The 14,654-nt window shown below is 33.2% G+C and overlaps 1 protein-coding gene across 2 annotated transcripts in view; it reads right to left on the bottom strand.

Annotated features, from left to right (window-relative positions):
• Positions 1 to 8,244: 8,244 nt before the first annotated feature.
• Positions 8,245 to 14,654, bottom strand: part of LOC101894115 (uncharacterized) — a 281,643-nt gene continuing 275,233 nt past the window's right edge. For both annotated transcript variants that reach the window (XM_059118333.1, XM_059118332.1), the window contains exon 12: positions 8,245 to 8,340. The gene's annotated coding sequence lies outside the window, so the exon portion shown is untranslated. The remainder of the gene's footprint in view (positions 8,341 to 14,654) is intronic.

Genomic DNA, 14,654 nt, shown 5'->3' with positions numbered 1-14,654 from the left:
CCAAAGAAAGAGCTTCAGGTTTTCTATTTCCAATAAATGAGCTTCAGACCTTCTATTTCCAATATAAGAGCTTCAGGTCATATTTTTCTTCAGGTAGAGGAGCTTCGGACTTCTATTTTCAGTAGAAGAGCTTCAGGTATTCTATTTCAATAGAAGAGACTTGAGGCTTTCTATTTCCAATAGAAAAGACTTGGGGCCTCCTTTTTCCAACAGAAGAGCTTCAGGTCTTCTATTTCCAATAGAAGAGCTTCAGGACTTATATTTCCAATAGAAGAGCTTCAGGTCTTCTCTTGTCCATAGAAGAGCTTGAGGTCTTCTATTGCCCATAGAAGCCTCCTACTGCCCATAGAGGACCCTTAGGTCTTCTATTTTCAATAGATGACCATTATGTCTTCTATTGTCCATAGGAGACCTTAAAGTCTTCTATTATCCATAGAGGACCTCGAGGTCTTCTATTATCTATAGAGGACCTCCAGGTTTTCTATTACCGATAGAGGATCTTGAGGTCTTCTATTGTCCATAGAGGATCTTGAGGCCTTTTATTGTCCATAGAGAACCTTAAGGTCTTCCATTGTCCATAGAGGAGCTTGAGGTTTTCTATTGTCTATAGAGGACCTCGAGGTCTTCTATTGTCCTTAGAGGACCTCAGGGACTTCTATTGTCCTTAGAGGACCTCAGGGACTTCTATTGTCCATAGCAGACCTTAAGGTCTTCTATTGTCCATAGAGGACCTTAAGGTTTTCTATTGTCCATAGAGGACTTTAAGGTCTTGGACTTTTATTTGGGCTTTTATTTTCTTATTTCAAGGACATGCTCTTGCAATAACACTCGTGGATATTGACATAGGCATTCAAGGACATCCTGTTACCAGTAATCGTGGATTTTTAAGGAAAGATTTCATGGTCTTCCCTTACCAAGAATAGCCTGTCAATAACCACCGTATTTTTAAAGAGGAAATTCAATTCATGGTTAAGGAAGAATCTCAAGGACATTCTATTGGCAGAAAAGGAAAATCCGAAAGGATATTTTCACCTCAACATTCGAAGATTTCTTAAGGAAATATTTGCTTTATTCTCGATAATTTTTTTATCAAGATTTTTGTATCCTTTGATCTATGATAGGAGATTTTTAAGGGATATTTTTAAGGATTCGACATAAGTGTGAATATTTAAAGAGAAATTTCATGGATATATTGATCCCAATATTTATGGATTTTTAAAGAATTTTTATCTTTATTTTGAATTAAGTGGTCGTGGATTTTTAGAGGAAATTTTAACAGATTTTTTGAATCTAGCAATCTATTTTGTTTTTTTGGAAAATGTTAAAGGTCATTTTGAGAATGTTCAGGGATATTTTAATTTCAAAAATCGTATTTTTGTCAGAATTTTTTCAAAGGAGTTTTTATAGAAAATTATGTTGAGGGAGAGTTTTAAGAATTATGACGAATTCTATTTGAAAATGTTTGAGCGTATATTTTTCCGCCTGTCTTCACCTTCAATAATATTTTCCAACATTCTATTTTTTTCGAAAATGTTAAAGGACATTTTGAGGATTTTCAAGAATATTTTAATTCCAATATTCGTATTTTTGTCAGATTTTTTTTTAAGAATTTTTAATAGAAAATTATATTGAGGGACAGTTTTAAGAATTTTGACGAATTATATTTGAAAATTTTGTACGAATATTTTTCCTTCTGTCTTCAGCTCCAATGATACTTTCCACCAATCTATTTTTTTTTTTTTTGAAAATGTTAAAGGACATTTTAAGGATTTTCAAGGATAATATGACTTAAGTATGGTTTTTTTTTTCAAAAAAAAAAAAAAAAAAAAAATAGGGATATTTATAGAAAATTATGTAGACTTCTCAAAAATCATGAATTGTTTTAAGAGTCCTATTTGGGTTTTTTTAGGAAAAATTTAAAATCTAGTAAAAAAGTATCACTTCCATGATTGAGGATCTTTCCTTAATATATTAAAGACATAAAAAAATATCTAATATCGGGAAATTTTTAAAAAAAGAAGTATTTTTTGTTAGCTGCAATGAATATTTTTTTAGAATTTAAATAAATAAAAATAATAATAATAATAAAATTGTAATGTTCCACTGGAAAGGGTGTCTCTTTCATAACCTATTTTTTAATGCATATATGTATGTATATTTCCCTAACTTATTCTCTATATGTCCTTTTATAATATTCCTTATTTCAATTTTTTTTTTCATTAATCTATCTTTATATTTATATTGACTAGTTTAAAAACAACATTTCTTTACTATAATAATATCTATAATAATATTTTTTCATTTTTTTTTTTGTTTATTTTCCTTAGCATAGCACACACACATATATAAAAGTTGAAGTTTAAAAAAAGTAAATCACAACTTAAATTAGATTTCCCCTTGGGATAGAAATTTGGAATAATTACAAGTCGTTATATGCTAATAATTACAACTTAACACAATTCTTACTAATTACGCTAATTTATATATTTATTTATTTAATATTTACATCCGTACATATATAAAAAATCTATTATTACATATATTAATATTCCATATATTTTTTTCTTTTCTTTTTTTTAATAATAGTTTGAATAGGGGGTGCAGTCTAAGAGTTTGTTTTTTTGTTTTCTTTTTTCTCTGTTGTTTTGAATTATTTTCATATTTTTAGTTTTGTTTTTCAAACGCACACACACAAAACATAGTAGATATCAAAAATGTATGCTTGCCTTGTCTGTATGGGTGTGCGTGTATACCATATGTCTATTTTTCCCAAATAGGAAATCGGTTAAACCGTCCTTTAGTTGTCACAACAGATTAATGGGATTTCTTTTTTCTTTTCTCATTTCCTTTTCCGTTTTTTTTCTCTGCGATCTTTCGCCATTTCCGCCAAAGTTTGTGAGTTTTTGTTATAATTTGTGTGTGTGTGTGTGTCATCGAATGTGACTACATTCCAAAATCCTTGTTCTACGATATTGTGTCTCCTGATTTGAGTTTAAAACTAAGGATATTCACATGTAATTGGTTTGGGGAATTGTCACCCAGAAAACCAAACTTTTACTCTCTCATCAGTTACTAGGTCACAAACTACAAACAAACACACAAACGTTGTCGTTAACCTCGTGGGTTTTTTTTTCTCCAAATTTCACAAAACTTTTCCATAATTCACAATGGAAGCCTTTTGCCTCACTTAACAATACCTGGCATGGAAAAAACCTGAATTTATGTTAATTATTGTAATCAGATTTTGGGTGTTCTTCAAATCGGCTTTTGACACTGTATATATATATGTATAAAATTTGTTGTGTTGTTGTTTTTGGTATTACTACTACTTCTATTGTTGTTGTTGTTGGTGTTCCATAGTGTTCGCAACTAGATAATTAGATGTCATTAAGAGTTGTTTGCGGTGACTTTTTGGTGGGGAGGTGATGTTCTCTTGTATTGGCCTGGGGTTATGGACGTTTGTGGTAGAAAGGGTGGGGAGGAGAGTGACTGTACATCACAGGAACTAATTAAAGTTTTCATAAATTGTTGTCATTTTATAAAACTAGGTGAATTGAGGTCAGTGGAAATAATTTTTTTTGGCAGTTTTAAGGATGAGAGATTTGGAAAGCTCAGTTAATCGATTAAGGAAAGCTTTAAGCGGTTTATGAACGAAGAGTTTTAAATACTAGTTCTGGGCCTTCAAACCTATCCCTAAACGAGGTTTTAAAAAATAATTTCAGGGCCTTTAAGGACCCTGTAAACTTGGATTATAGTAATATTTTTGGAGCCTTCGAGAGTCCCAACAACGAAAAGTTTTTAAGAATATTTTGAAGGTTTTTAATAGTTTCTTGAACCAGATTTTTGAAGTATATTTCAAGAGCTTTCAAAAACCACAATTATAGATTTTCAGGATTTCAGAGGCACCTAAACTTGTATAACAGCTTCCAAGCATCATAAATTTCTATTTTACCGAATAATTTCAAAAAGAACAATTATAGATTTTCAGGAATATTTCCACAAAGGCATCTAAACATGGATTTTCAACAACTTTTGAAAGCATCATAAACGTTTATTTTACTGAATAATAAAAAATCCAACAAGGGGTTAAAAGACTATTCCCTGAGGTTTTCAAAGCCGCATAAAGCTTTTAAATGCCACATTAACTTGGATTTTAAAGAATATATGTTTTAAAGCTTTTAAGCTCGAATTTTGAAAAAAATATGTCTAAAGTTTTCAAAATAATAGTTTTTGAAGTTGATTTTTTAAGAATATTTCTAGAGTTTTCAAAAAGAACAATTATAGATTTTCAGGAATATTTCTACAAAGGCAACTAAACATGGATTTTTAACAACTTTCGAAAGCATCATAAACGTCTATTTTACCGAATATTAAAAAAATCTAACTAGGGTTTTAAAGACTGTTCCCTGAGTTTTTAAAAGCCGCATTAAGCTTTTAAATGTACCATTAACTTAGATTTTAAAGAATATATGTTTTAAAGCTTTTAAGCTAGAATTTGAAGTTTTTTGAAGTTGTTTTTTAAGAATATTTCTAGAGCTTTCAAAAAGCACAATTATATATTTTTAGGAATATTTTTAGAAAGGCACCTAAAAATGGATTTTTAACAACTTTCGAAAGCCAACAAGGGTTTTAAAGATTTTTCTGAGCTTTTAAAAGCACATAAAGCTTTCAAAAGCCAAATTTAAGAATATTTTCAAAGCTTTCAAAAGCTCCATAAATATATGTTAAAAAGTCGCATAAACGTGATTTTTTAAGCGAATTTCCAGGGATTTTAAGGAAAATTTCCGAGCCTTCAAGGACAGCATAAATGCTCCAGAATTTTCAAAAGCTAAGAAATATTTTTTCTAGAAAAAAAAAATTGATGCTTTTAAAAGTAGTAAATTTCCAGAGCTTTTAAAAGCTTTCAAAAGGCCCAAAAAAGTAGATTTTTAAAGTAAATTCCTAGAGCTTTCAATAGACCCATAAATGTGGATGTTTAAAGTAATTTTCAAAGAGAGCTTTCAAAAGTTCTATAAATGTGGATTTTTAAAGTAAATTTCCAGAGCTTTTAAAAAAGTCCCATAAACGTGAATTTCCAAAGTAAATTTCCAGAGCTTTTAAAAGCCCCATAAACGTGGGGTTTCAATGTAAATTTCTAGAGCTTTCAAAACCCTCATTGACGTGGGTTTTCAAAGTAAATTTCCAGAGCTTTCAAAAGCCCCATAAACGTGAATTTTTAAAGTAAATTTCCAGAGCTTTTAAAATAGCCCCATAAACATGGATTTTAAAGTGAATTCCCACAGCTTTTTAAAGCCCCATAAACGTGGATTATTGAAATACATTTCCAGAGCTTTTAAAAACCCCATAAACGTGGAGTTTCATAGGTAAATTTTCAAAGCTTTTAAAAACCCCATAAACGTGGAGTTTTATAGGTAAATTTCCAGAGCCTTTAAAAGCCCCATTAACGTGGATTTTCGAAGTAAATTTCCAGAGTTTTTCAAAGCTCAATAAACGAGGATTTTTAAAGTAAATTTTAAGAGCTTTTCGTGGATTTTTAAAGTCAATTTCCAGAGCTTTTCAAAAACCCGTTAACGTGGATTTTTAAAGTCAGTTTCCAGAGCTTTTCAAAGACCCATAAACATGGATTTTAAAGTCAATTTCCAGAGCTTTTAAAAAAGGCCCATAAATGTAGATTTTTATAGTAAATTTCCAGAGAAACTTCTTAGGAAATTTTCAGAGGCTTCAAGAGCTTCACTAAAATTCCAGAGATTTCAAGAGCTACAAAAAATAAGGATTTTTAGGGAATTCCGGAGCTTTTAAAATCCTTAAACATGAATTTTCATAAATATTTTCAAAAGCTTTGTGGGTCCCATAAACGAGAATTTTTTATATAGCTTTTAAACAATGGGCATTTCAAAAATATTTTCAGTCCTTTAAAAAGAACGAATTTTTGAGAATTATTTCCAGAGGGTTTCACAAAACTAGGATTTTTGGGTTTCATAAACAAGGATGTTTTACAACAACTTCCAGAGCTTCTAAGTAATCTTTTAGAGCCTTCAAAAGCTATATAAATATTAAAGAAGACTTACAGAGCTTTCCAAGGCGACATAAAAAGTTTTTAGTTATTTTTAAAAGTTACCTAAACGAAGATTCTTCAAGCCGAAAGGCTCATGAGATTTTTATAGGTGGATTTTTAAAAACATATTCTAAGACCCTCATGAGCTTTTTAAATGTGGATTTTTAAAGAATTATTTCTAGACCCTCATAAGATTTTTAAGCATGAATTTTTAAAGAACTATTCTGAGACCCCTTTTTAAGCGTGGATTTTAGAGAAAATTTTCAGGGCCTTTATGAGTTTTTCTCAGCGCGGATTTTTAAAGAATATTTCCGAGATCCTCAGGAGCTCTTAAAGTTGGATTTTTTAGATTTTTTCGAGACCCTCTTGAGCTTGTAAAGGTGGATTTTTTAGATTTTTTCGAGACCCTCTTGAGCTTGTAAAGGTGGATTTTTTTTTGATTTTTAAAAAAATATTCCGAAGCCTTATAAGATTTTTAAGCATACTTATTTAAAGGATTATTCTGAGACGCTCATGAGATTTTTAAGCGTGAATTTTTGAGAACATTTTCTAGACATTCTCATGAGTTTTTCACAGAGTGAATTTTTAAAGAATTATTTCGGGGCCCTGATTAGTTATTTAAGCGTGGATTTTTTACAAATATTTTCAAGGCTCTCAGGGGTTTTAAGCTTGGATTTTTAAGGAATATTTCCAAGGCTCTCATGAGCGTGGTTTTTTAAGAATATTTTCAAGGCTCTCCGGAGTTTTAAACGTGGTTTTTAAAGAATATTTTAAAGATCCTCAAAACCTCCTTAAGCTTGGAATTTTAAAGAATATTTTAAAAGCCCACAAAAACTCCTTAAACGCAGATTTTTGAAAAATATTTTAAAGGTGAAAAAAGTTCTTTAAGCTTAGACTTTTAAATAATATTTTTAAGGTCTTAAAAAGCTCCTTAAGCGTGTACTCCTAAATCATGTTTTAAAGGTCCTAAAGAGTTCCTTAAGCGTAGACTTCTAAATAATATTTAAAGGTCCTAAAAAGGTCCTTAAGCATGGACTTTTAGAAAATGATACAAACGTCTCGAGGAGCTCCACTAACGAGGACCCATGAAGTTCGTCTCAAAAGCTCCCATGAGTTCTAGAAAATTGAATTTTTAAGGGTATATTCAGACCTTTCCCAAGCTCCATAAACCTAAATTTTAAGAGGGCATTTCCAAGGCTCTCTCAACCTCCACAATCGTGGCTTTAAAAAAATAGTTTTTTGTTTATCAATGTCCGCCACACCACCCTCGTCCATTAACCCCAATTTGTATGGCCCTTTTAACGCCGATGTCCTCATTTTAATCAGAGAAATTTTTCTCATCGGAAAAGCGTACATGGTGCTGTTGTTTTAGTCTTGTCGATGATGATGACGAGGATGTTGCTGCTGCAGTTGCCTTCGTTCCAATAGGATTACGCCTTAACGTTATGGTTTTTAGGCTACCTGACGCTGTTGTTGCATTCGTGGATGCCGATGCTGATGAGGATGGCGATGCTGATGAGGATGGCACCATAAACTTGGTTTCATTAACTTTATCCACTGTCGACGTTACATTGGATTTCGTTTCATAATCGCTGGATATTGTCAGTGGTGAGAGCGGATGATGGTCGTCATCGTCGTCGGGATGATGATGATGGTGGTGGTGCGGGTGTGGGTGAGAGTGGGGGTGGTGGTGATGAAGTTGTTGCTGATACGAATGGAGGGGCTGTAGATTTGATAGGCTTACTGATGATGATGCTGCTGTAGCATTGAATGGCTGATGTTTGTTTGTCCTATTATAGTCACATCCGTTGGTCGTTTCATTTGTTCCACTTCCTGTTACGGAAGTCTTTTCATGGGCTTCACTATTCGTGGTGTTGTTGCTTTTGCCTGTGTCACTTTTTCCTAACCCAGATGCAGATGCGACCATTGTTGTTGCTGCTGCATTTAATGGCAATGGCGATGTCGAGTTGGCCGGTGATGTTGGCGATGATGGGGTCGATGATATCGTCGAACCAGTCCATTGTTCATCACATGAGCAATAACCCCGTCCCGTATCGCCACCCTCTAATGCCAAGGATTGTATCTCTCGTATCTTAAGCTTTTTGAGTTTTTGTAAACGTTTATTCGACTGAGGTAGTAGCTGGAGATTAGTAGTATTTTGTGATGCTGATGATGCTGTTGCTGCCGAAGCTGCCGCTGCTGTAGCCAGTTGACCATAAAGATCATAGTGTTCATCTGCTGAGGCAGCCACATTGACGGCTTCCATTGATGATATATTTGTTAAACTGTAATGAAAGCAAGAGAAGAAAAAGAGAACAAAAAATGAACAACAAATCAGAGGAGAACGAGAAAAAAATGGTTATAGGGGATAAAGATTAATGTGTGCTTTTGACATTTTATGCTTGACTTAGAGGTACTTATTGAAGAGAGGGTTGGGGTGTAAATATGGCATAGGGTAAGATGGTGAGGGAGAATGGCAATTGGAAAATAAATCTTTGTTTTTTTTTTTTCGATTAGTCGGGATGAACTGTCATTAAGGGAGAGATTTTTTCTTTAAATATGCAAAACTAGTGTAAAACGGGGATAGGAAATAATCCAATGGTCTTAATGAACTGTATATTCAGGGATTTAAATTTTTTTAATTAAGGACAGTGAGAGATCGTATGTGTGAGGTTTTAAAGGATATTTTTAAGGATTCAATGAGTTTTATAAAGAATATTTGTAAGGCCCTCATGAGGACTCCAAAATGAACTCCATAGATAACATTAATAAGATCATCATGAGCTCGATAAACTTTTATTATTACGGACTTGTTGAGTTCCATACGAACTTGGATTTCAGGTACTTTTTTGAAGATGGGGACCCCAAGTGTGGATTTACAGTTCTAAGTCTCAAGTGAATTTTTAAAAATAAATTCATAACCTCCCTAAGCGTATATTTTAAAAGATATTTCCAGGTCTATTTTGAAGATAAGGACAATTATGGAGGCCTCCATGGCCCTAATGGGGTCCTTAAACTCGATTCTTTTCATTTTGTTAGCCTTAATAGGGTTGCGAAGCTTGACAGAATAATTTCAAGATAGGGTGACATATCTTAGGAGCCTAATCGTGGATTTTTAAGGAATATTTTGGAGATCCTCATTGCGTCCTAATCTTAAAGTTTTGTTTTTTTTTAATTTGGAAGGGTTTTGTGGCTTCCCTTAGCGTGCTTTTATTCATAATATTTGAAGGCCTATGGGCGTAGTAGATTTTTGAAGATGGGGACCCCCTGTGTGTATTTAAAGCTCTAAGTCTGCAGTGAATTTTTAAAAATAAATTCATAACCTCCCTAAGCATATATTTTAAAGGATAATTCCAAAGCTTCCATGAACTTTGCAAACGAGGGATTTTAAAGGGTTTTCATGACCTTCTAACAGTGGATTTTTATCGAATATTTCCAAAGCTTTTCAAGAGTGAATTTTAAGAATATTTCCAAAGCCTTCATAAGTTTTGTAAGGGGGCCTTTATAAGTTTTTCTCAGCGTGGATTTTTAAAGAATATTTCCGAGATCCTCTTGAGCTCTCAAAGGTGGATTTTTTTATTTTTCTTGAGACCCTCTTTACCTTGTAAAGGTGGATTTTTTTTAGATTTTTTTCGAGACCCTTATGAGCTTCTACAATATTTTTTAGAATGTTTCAGGTGACCTCAATACATTTTTTTAAAGAATTATTCTTAGACCCTTATAAGATCTTTAAACATGATTTTTTAAAGGATTATTCTGCGACTCTCAAGAGTTTTTGAAGCGTGGATTTTTGGGAACATTTTCAGGGCTCTCATGTCTTTTTATCAGAGTGGATTACTAAAGAATTATACCGAGGCCCTCATGAGTTTTTTAAGCGTGGATTTTTTTACGAATATTTTCAAGGCTCTCAGTGGATTTTAAGCGTGGATTTTTAGGGAATATTTTCAAGGCTCTCAGGGGCTTTAAAGCGTGGATTTTTAAAGAATATTTTCAAGGCTCTCAGTGGATTTTAAGCGTGGATTTTTAGGGAATATTTTCAAGGCTCTCAGGGGCTTTAAAGCGTGGATTTTTAAAGAATATTTTAAAGATCTACTAAACTGTGATTTTAAAAAAGGGTTTCAACCACTTTTTTTAAGGTCCTAAAAAGCTCTTTAATCATGGATGTTTACAAATTTTAAGGTTCCTCAAAGGTACTTAAGCATGGACTCCACTTCTAACAGTGCATTTTTAAGAATATTTTTTTTTTAAGAGTGGTGGATTTTTAGAGAATGGATTCTTAGAGTCGTGGATTTTTAGAGAACATTTTCAAAGCCTTTGCAAGGTTTATAAGCGAGGATTTTAAAGAATATTTTTTTTCAAAGCCTTTGCAAGGTTTATAAGCGTGGATTTTTATAGAATATTTTCAAAGCTTTTGTAAAGTTTATTATCGTGGATTTTTTAAGCTTTTGCAAGGTTTGTAATAGTGGATTTTTAGAGAATATTTCCAATGCATCAGTGAAGCCTACAAACGTGTATTTCTAAAAAATATATCCAAGGCCTCAATGAGGTCTACAAACGTGTATTTCTAAAAAATATTTCCAAGGCCTCAATGAGGTCTACAAACGTGTATTCCTAAAGAATATTTTCAAGGCATCAGTGAGGCCTACAAACGTGTATTTCTAAAGAATATTTCCAAGGCCCTAATGAGGTCTACACACGCGTATTTCTAAAGAATATTTCGAAGGCCTCCATGAGGTCTACAAACGTGTATTTCTAAAGAATATTTTCAAGGCATCAATGAGGTCTACAATCTAAAGAATATTTTCAATGAGGTCTACAAACGTTTATTTCTAAGGAATATTTTAAAGCCACCAGCGAGGCCTACAAACGTGTATTTCTAAAAAATGTTTCCAAGGCCTCAATGAGGTCTAGAAACGTATATTCCTGAAGAATATTTTCAAGGCATAAGTGAGGCCTAAAAACGTTTATTTCTAAAGAATATTTCGTAGGCCTCCATGAGGTCTACAAACGTGTATTTCAAAAAAAATATTTTCAAGGCTCTAATGAGGTCTACAAACGCGTATTTCAAAAAAATATTTCCAAGGCCTCAATGAGGTCTACAAACGTGTATTCCTGAAGAATATTTTCAAGGCCTCAATGAGGTCTACAAACGTGTATTCCTAAAGAATATTTTCAAGGCCTCCATGAGGTCTACAAACGTTTATTTCTAAGGAATATTTTAAAGCCACCAGTGAGGCCTAAAAACGTGTATTTCTAAAAAATATTTCCAAGGCATCAATGAGGTCTAGAAACGTATATTCCTGAAGAATATTTCCAAGGCCCCAATGAGATCTACAAACGTGTATTCATAAAGAATATTTCCAAGGCCCTAATGAGGTCTACAAACGCGTATTTCTAAAGAATATTTCGAAGGCCTACATGAGGTCTACAAACGTGTATTTCTAAAGAATATTTTCAAGGCATCAGTGAGGCCTACAAACGTGTATTTCAAAAAAATATTTCCAAGGCCTCAATGAGGTCTACAAACGTGTATTTCAAAAAATTATGCTCAAGGCCTCAATGAGGTCTTCAAACCTGTATTTCTAAAGAATAATTCCAAGGCCTTTATTAAATTTGTGTTTTTTTAAGAAATATTAAAAGCGCAGTTTTATAAGAATATATCTAAACAGGTCAGGAGCTTAATAAGCGAGTATTTTTTAAATATTTTCAAGGATCTTAAGAATAATTTCAAGTCATTTTTTAGGTCCGTAAGTGTGGGTTTCTATCATATATTTTTAGGCATACAATATTATACTCTTAAAGACATCTGTGAGTATTTTAATATCAAATTTTAAAAAAGTTGTTCATTGCTTTGGTTGGCTTTCATAATTTATGATTTTAAGCACATGTGGTTTGTGGTAAGTCCAAGGCTATTTGCAAAAATAGTTCTTGGTGTATATGACGTAAATACCCCCATTCAAAAAGCACTCCACATGACACACCCCAATTCCTTTCAAACACTTCATTGATTTTATTACAACTTTCTCAACATACGATTCATTCTTGTTTTTTCTCAAAAGCTTTTATTGGTCAAAGGATAATTGCCATGAAATCACTATCAGAAAATGTAATTTTTTCACCCCCCGCTCAAAGGGAATTATTACACATATTTGTTGTTGTTGTTGCAGTTGTTTTTGAACTCCTATTCATGACCAAAGTTTTTGTTTCCAACAAACAACATTAACTTTTTTGTAAAAAAGCCATGGGTGATGGGCCAACATTAACATGGTTTACCCTAGAAGTTCGACAAAAATCGCATACACTTGCAATCCGGCAAGCACTTGAAAAAAATGCATTTAAAACTTTCGACTGGGTTTTTTTTTGCCATGCTAGGCGTAAATACTATTAAATGAACATACAAAAAATTATAAAAAAATAAAATAACAACAAAAACAACTCAGTCTTTTCTGACTCTCTGCAAGAGCAGCTTGTTTTATTATTTTTTTTATACCCTACACCACATAGTGGTAAGGGTATTATGTCTTTGTGCATTTGTTTGTAACATGGAGAAGGAAACGAGATAGACCCATAGTTACTTTTGAGAACCTTCATAGAATCACTTTCTGAGTCGATTTATGCATGTCCGTCCGTCTGTCCGTCCGTCCGTCTGTCCATGTATTCTTGTGAACAAAATGCAGGTCGCATTTATTATCCGATTGAGATGAAATTTTCCAAACAATCTTTTTTTGGCCCAAGGACGAACCCTATTGAAATTGGTGAGAATCGGATCAAATTTAGATATAGCTCCCATATATATCTTCATCCGATTTCGGGTTAAATGAGCACCAAATGTCCACTATCAGTCCAAATTACCTGAATTTTGGCACACCCAACCGAGTTCGGCCTAGAAGCAAGTATATCAAATTTGGAGAAAATCGGTTGAGATATAGCTATAGCTCCCATATATATCTTTCATCCGATTTGATCTTTAAGTCCCTAACATTCCTACTATGCACTCCACAACCGTGATATTTGGTACCAGGTATTAGATGGAGCACAGAAATAGCTGTTTTAAATTTTATCGAAATCGGTTCAGATTTGGATATAGCTCCCATATATATCTTCATCCGATTTCGGGTTAATTGACCACCAAATGGCCAATATCAGCCCAAATGGCCCGAATTTTGGCACATGTGACCGAGATTAGCCTTAAAGCAAATACAACAAATTTGGAGAAAATCGGTTCAGAAACAGCTATAGCTCCCATATATATGTTTTATCCGATTTGGTGTTTAAGCCTCTCACATTCGTAATATGCACTCCACAAGAATGATATTTGGTACCAGATATAAGATACAGCCCAGAAATACCTGTTTGTAATTTTATCGAAATCGGTTCAGATTTGGATATAGCTCCCATATATATCTTCATCCGATTTCGGGTTAATTGTGCACCAAATGGCCGATATAAGTCCAAATGGACTGAATTTTAGTACATCGGACCAAATTCAGCCTAGAAGCAAGTATATCAAATTTAGTGAAAATCGGTTCAGATATAGATATAGCAACCATATATATGTTTCATCCGATTTAGTGTTTTAGTCCCATACATTCGTAATATTTACTCCACAACCGTGATATTTGGTACCAGGTATTAGATGGAGCACAGGAACAGCTGTTTTAAATTTTATCGAAATCGGTTCAGATTTGGATATAGCTCCCATATATATCTTCATCCGATTTCGGGTTAAATGTGCACTAAATGGTCAATATCAGCCCAAATCACCTGAATTTTCGTACATAAGACCGAATTCAGTCTAGAAGCTAATACGTAAAATTTGGAGAAAACCGGTTCAGAGATAGCTATAGAATTAGATAGAATTAGATAGATTTTGATTTTGTACCAAATATCTCATAGAGCTCTGAAATGCCCTGTATAAACCTTTTTACGAGAGCTCTACTAAATATGCATAGTGGTGTAGGGTATCATATAGTCGGCCCCGCCCGACTTTTGAGCTTTCCTTACTGGTTTTTAATTGCAGAGGGTTCTCAAAGTGCATCCAACATCCAAACAGCCACATAATAGAATTTTGAATTAAAGTTTATGTTTTTTTATTTGTTTTGTTCTTGTTGTTTATTAAATTCGACTTTATGTATTTATGTTTGACAAGCACGAGCAAGCGTTTTAAAGCTTTCTACGAACAGGTCATAGTGGCATGCATTTGTATCGTCAAGGTTATGGTTACAAAACTCAGTCAGTGGGAAATGTCAAGGAAATATTTCTGAATGGATGGTTTTGCAGTTAATAGAGTCGGGATATTTTGAAGGGGAGGGTGTTACTTGTTAAAGTTTCTAGTGGAAATAATAATTTGTTTGAGGGAAGGTATTACCATAAAAGGAGCCTTGAAAATATTAAATTAAAAATTTAGGATTTGGAGAAAGTAATTTAATTCAAATTAAAAACATGGAGAATTTGGCGTTCTTAAAACTTAAAAATATTGAAAAAGTGCAAATTTGCGTTGGCAATAAGATCGAAAATTCTCTATGCTAAGGTAATTACAAACAAGTAAAGCAGTAAGTTCGGCCGGACCGAACTTTGAATACCTTCGACCATTTAGAAC

Source organism: Musca domestica, unplaced genomic scaffold (genome assembly GCF_030504385.1).
Source record: "Musca domestica strain aabys unplaced genomic scaffold, Musca_domestica.polishedcontigs.V.1.1 12, whole genome shotgun sequence".
Lineage (NCBI taxonomy): Eukaryota > Metazoa > Arthropoda > Insecta > Diptera > Muscidae > Musca > Musca domestica.
The sequence above is the reverse complement of the archived record's forward strand: the minus strand, read 5'-3'. Positions and strand labels throughout refer to the sequence as shown.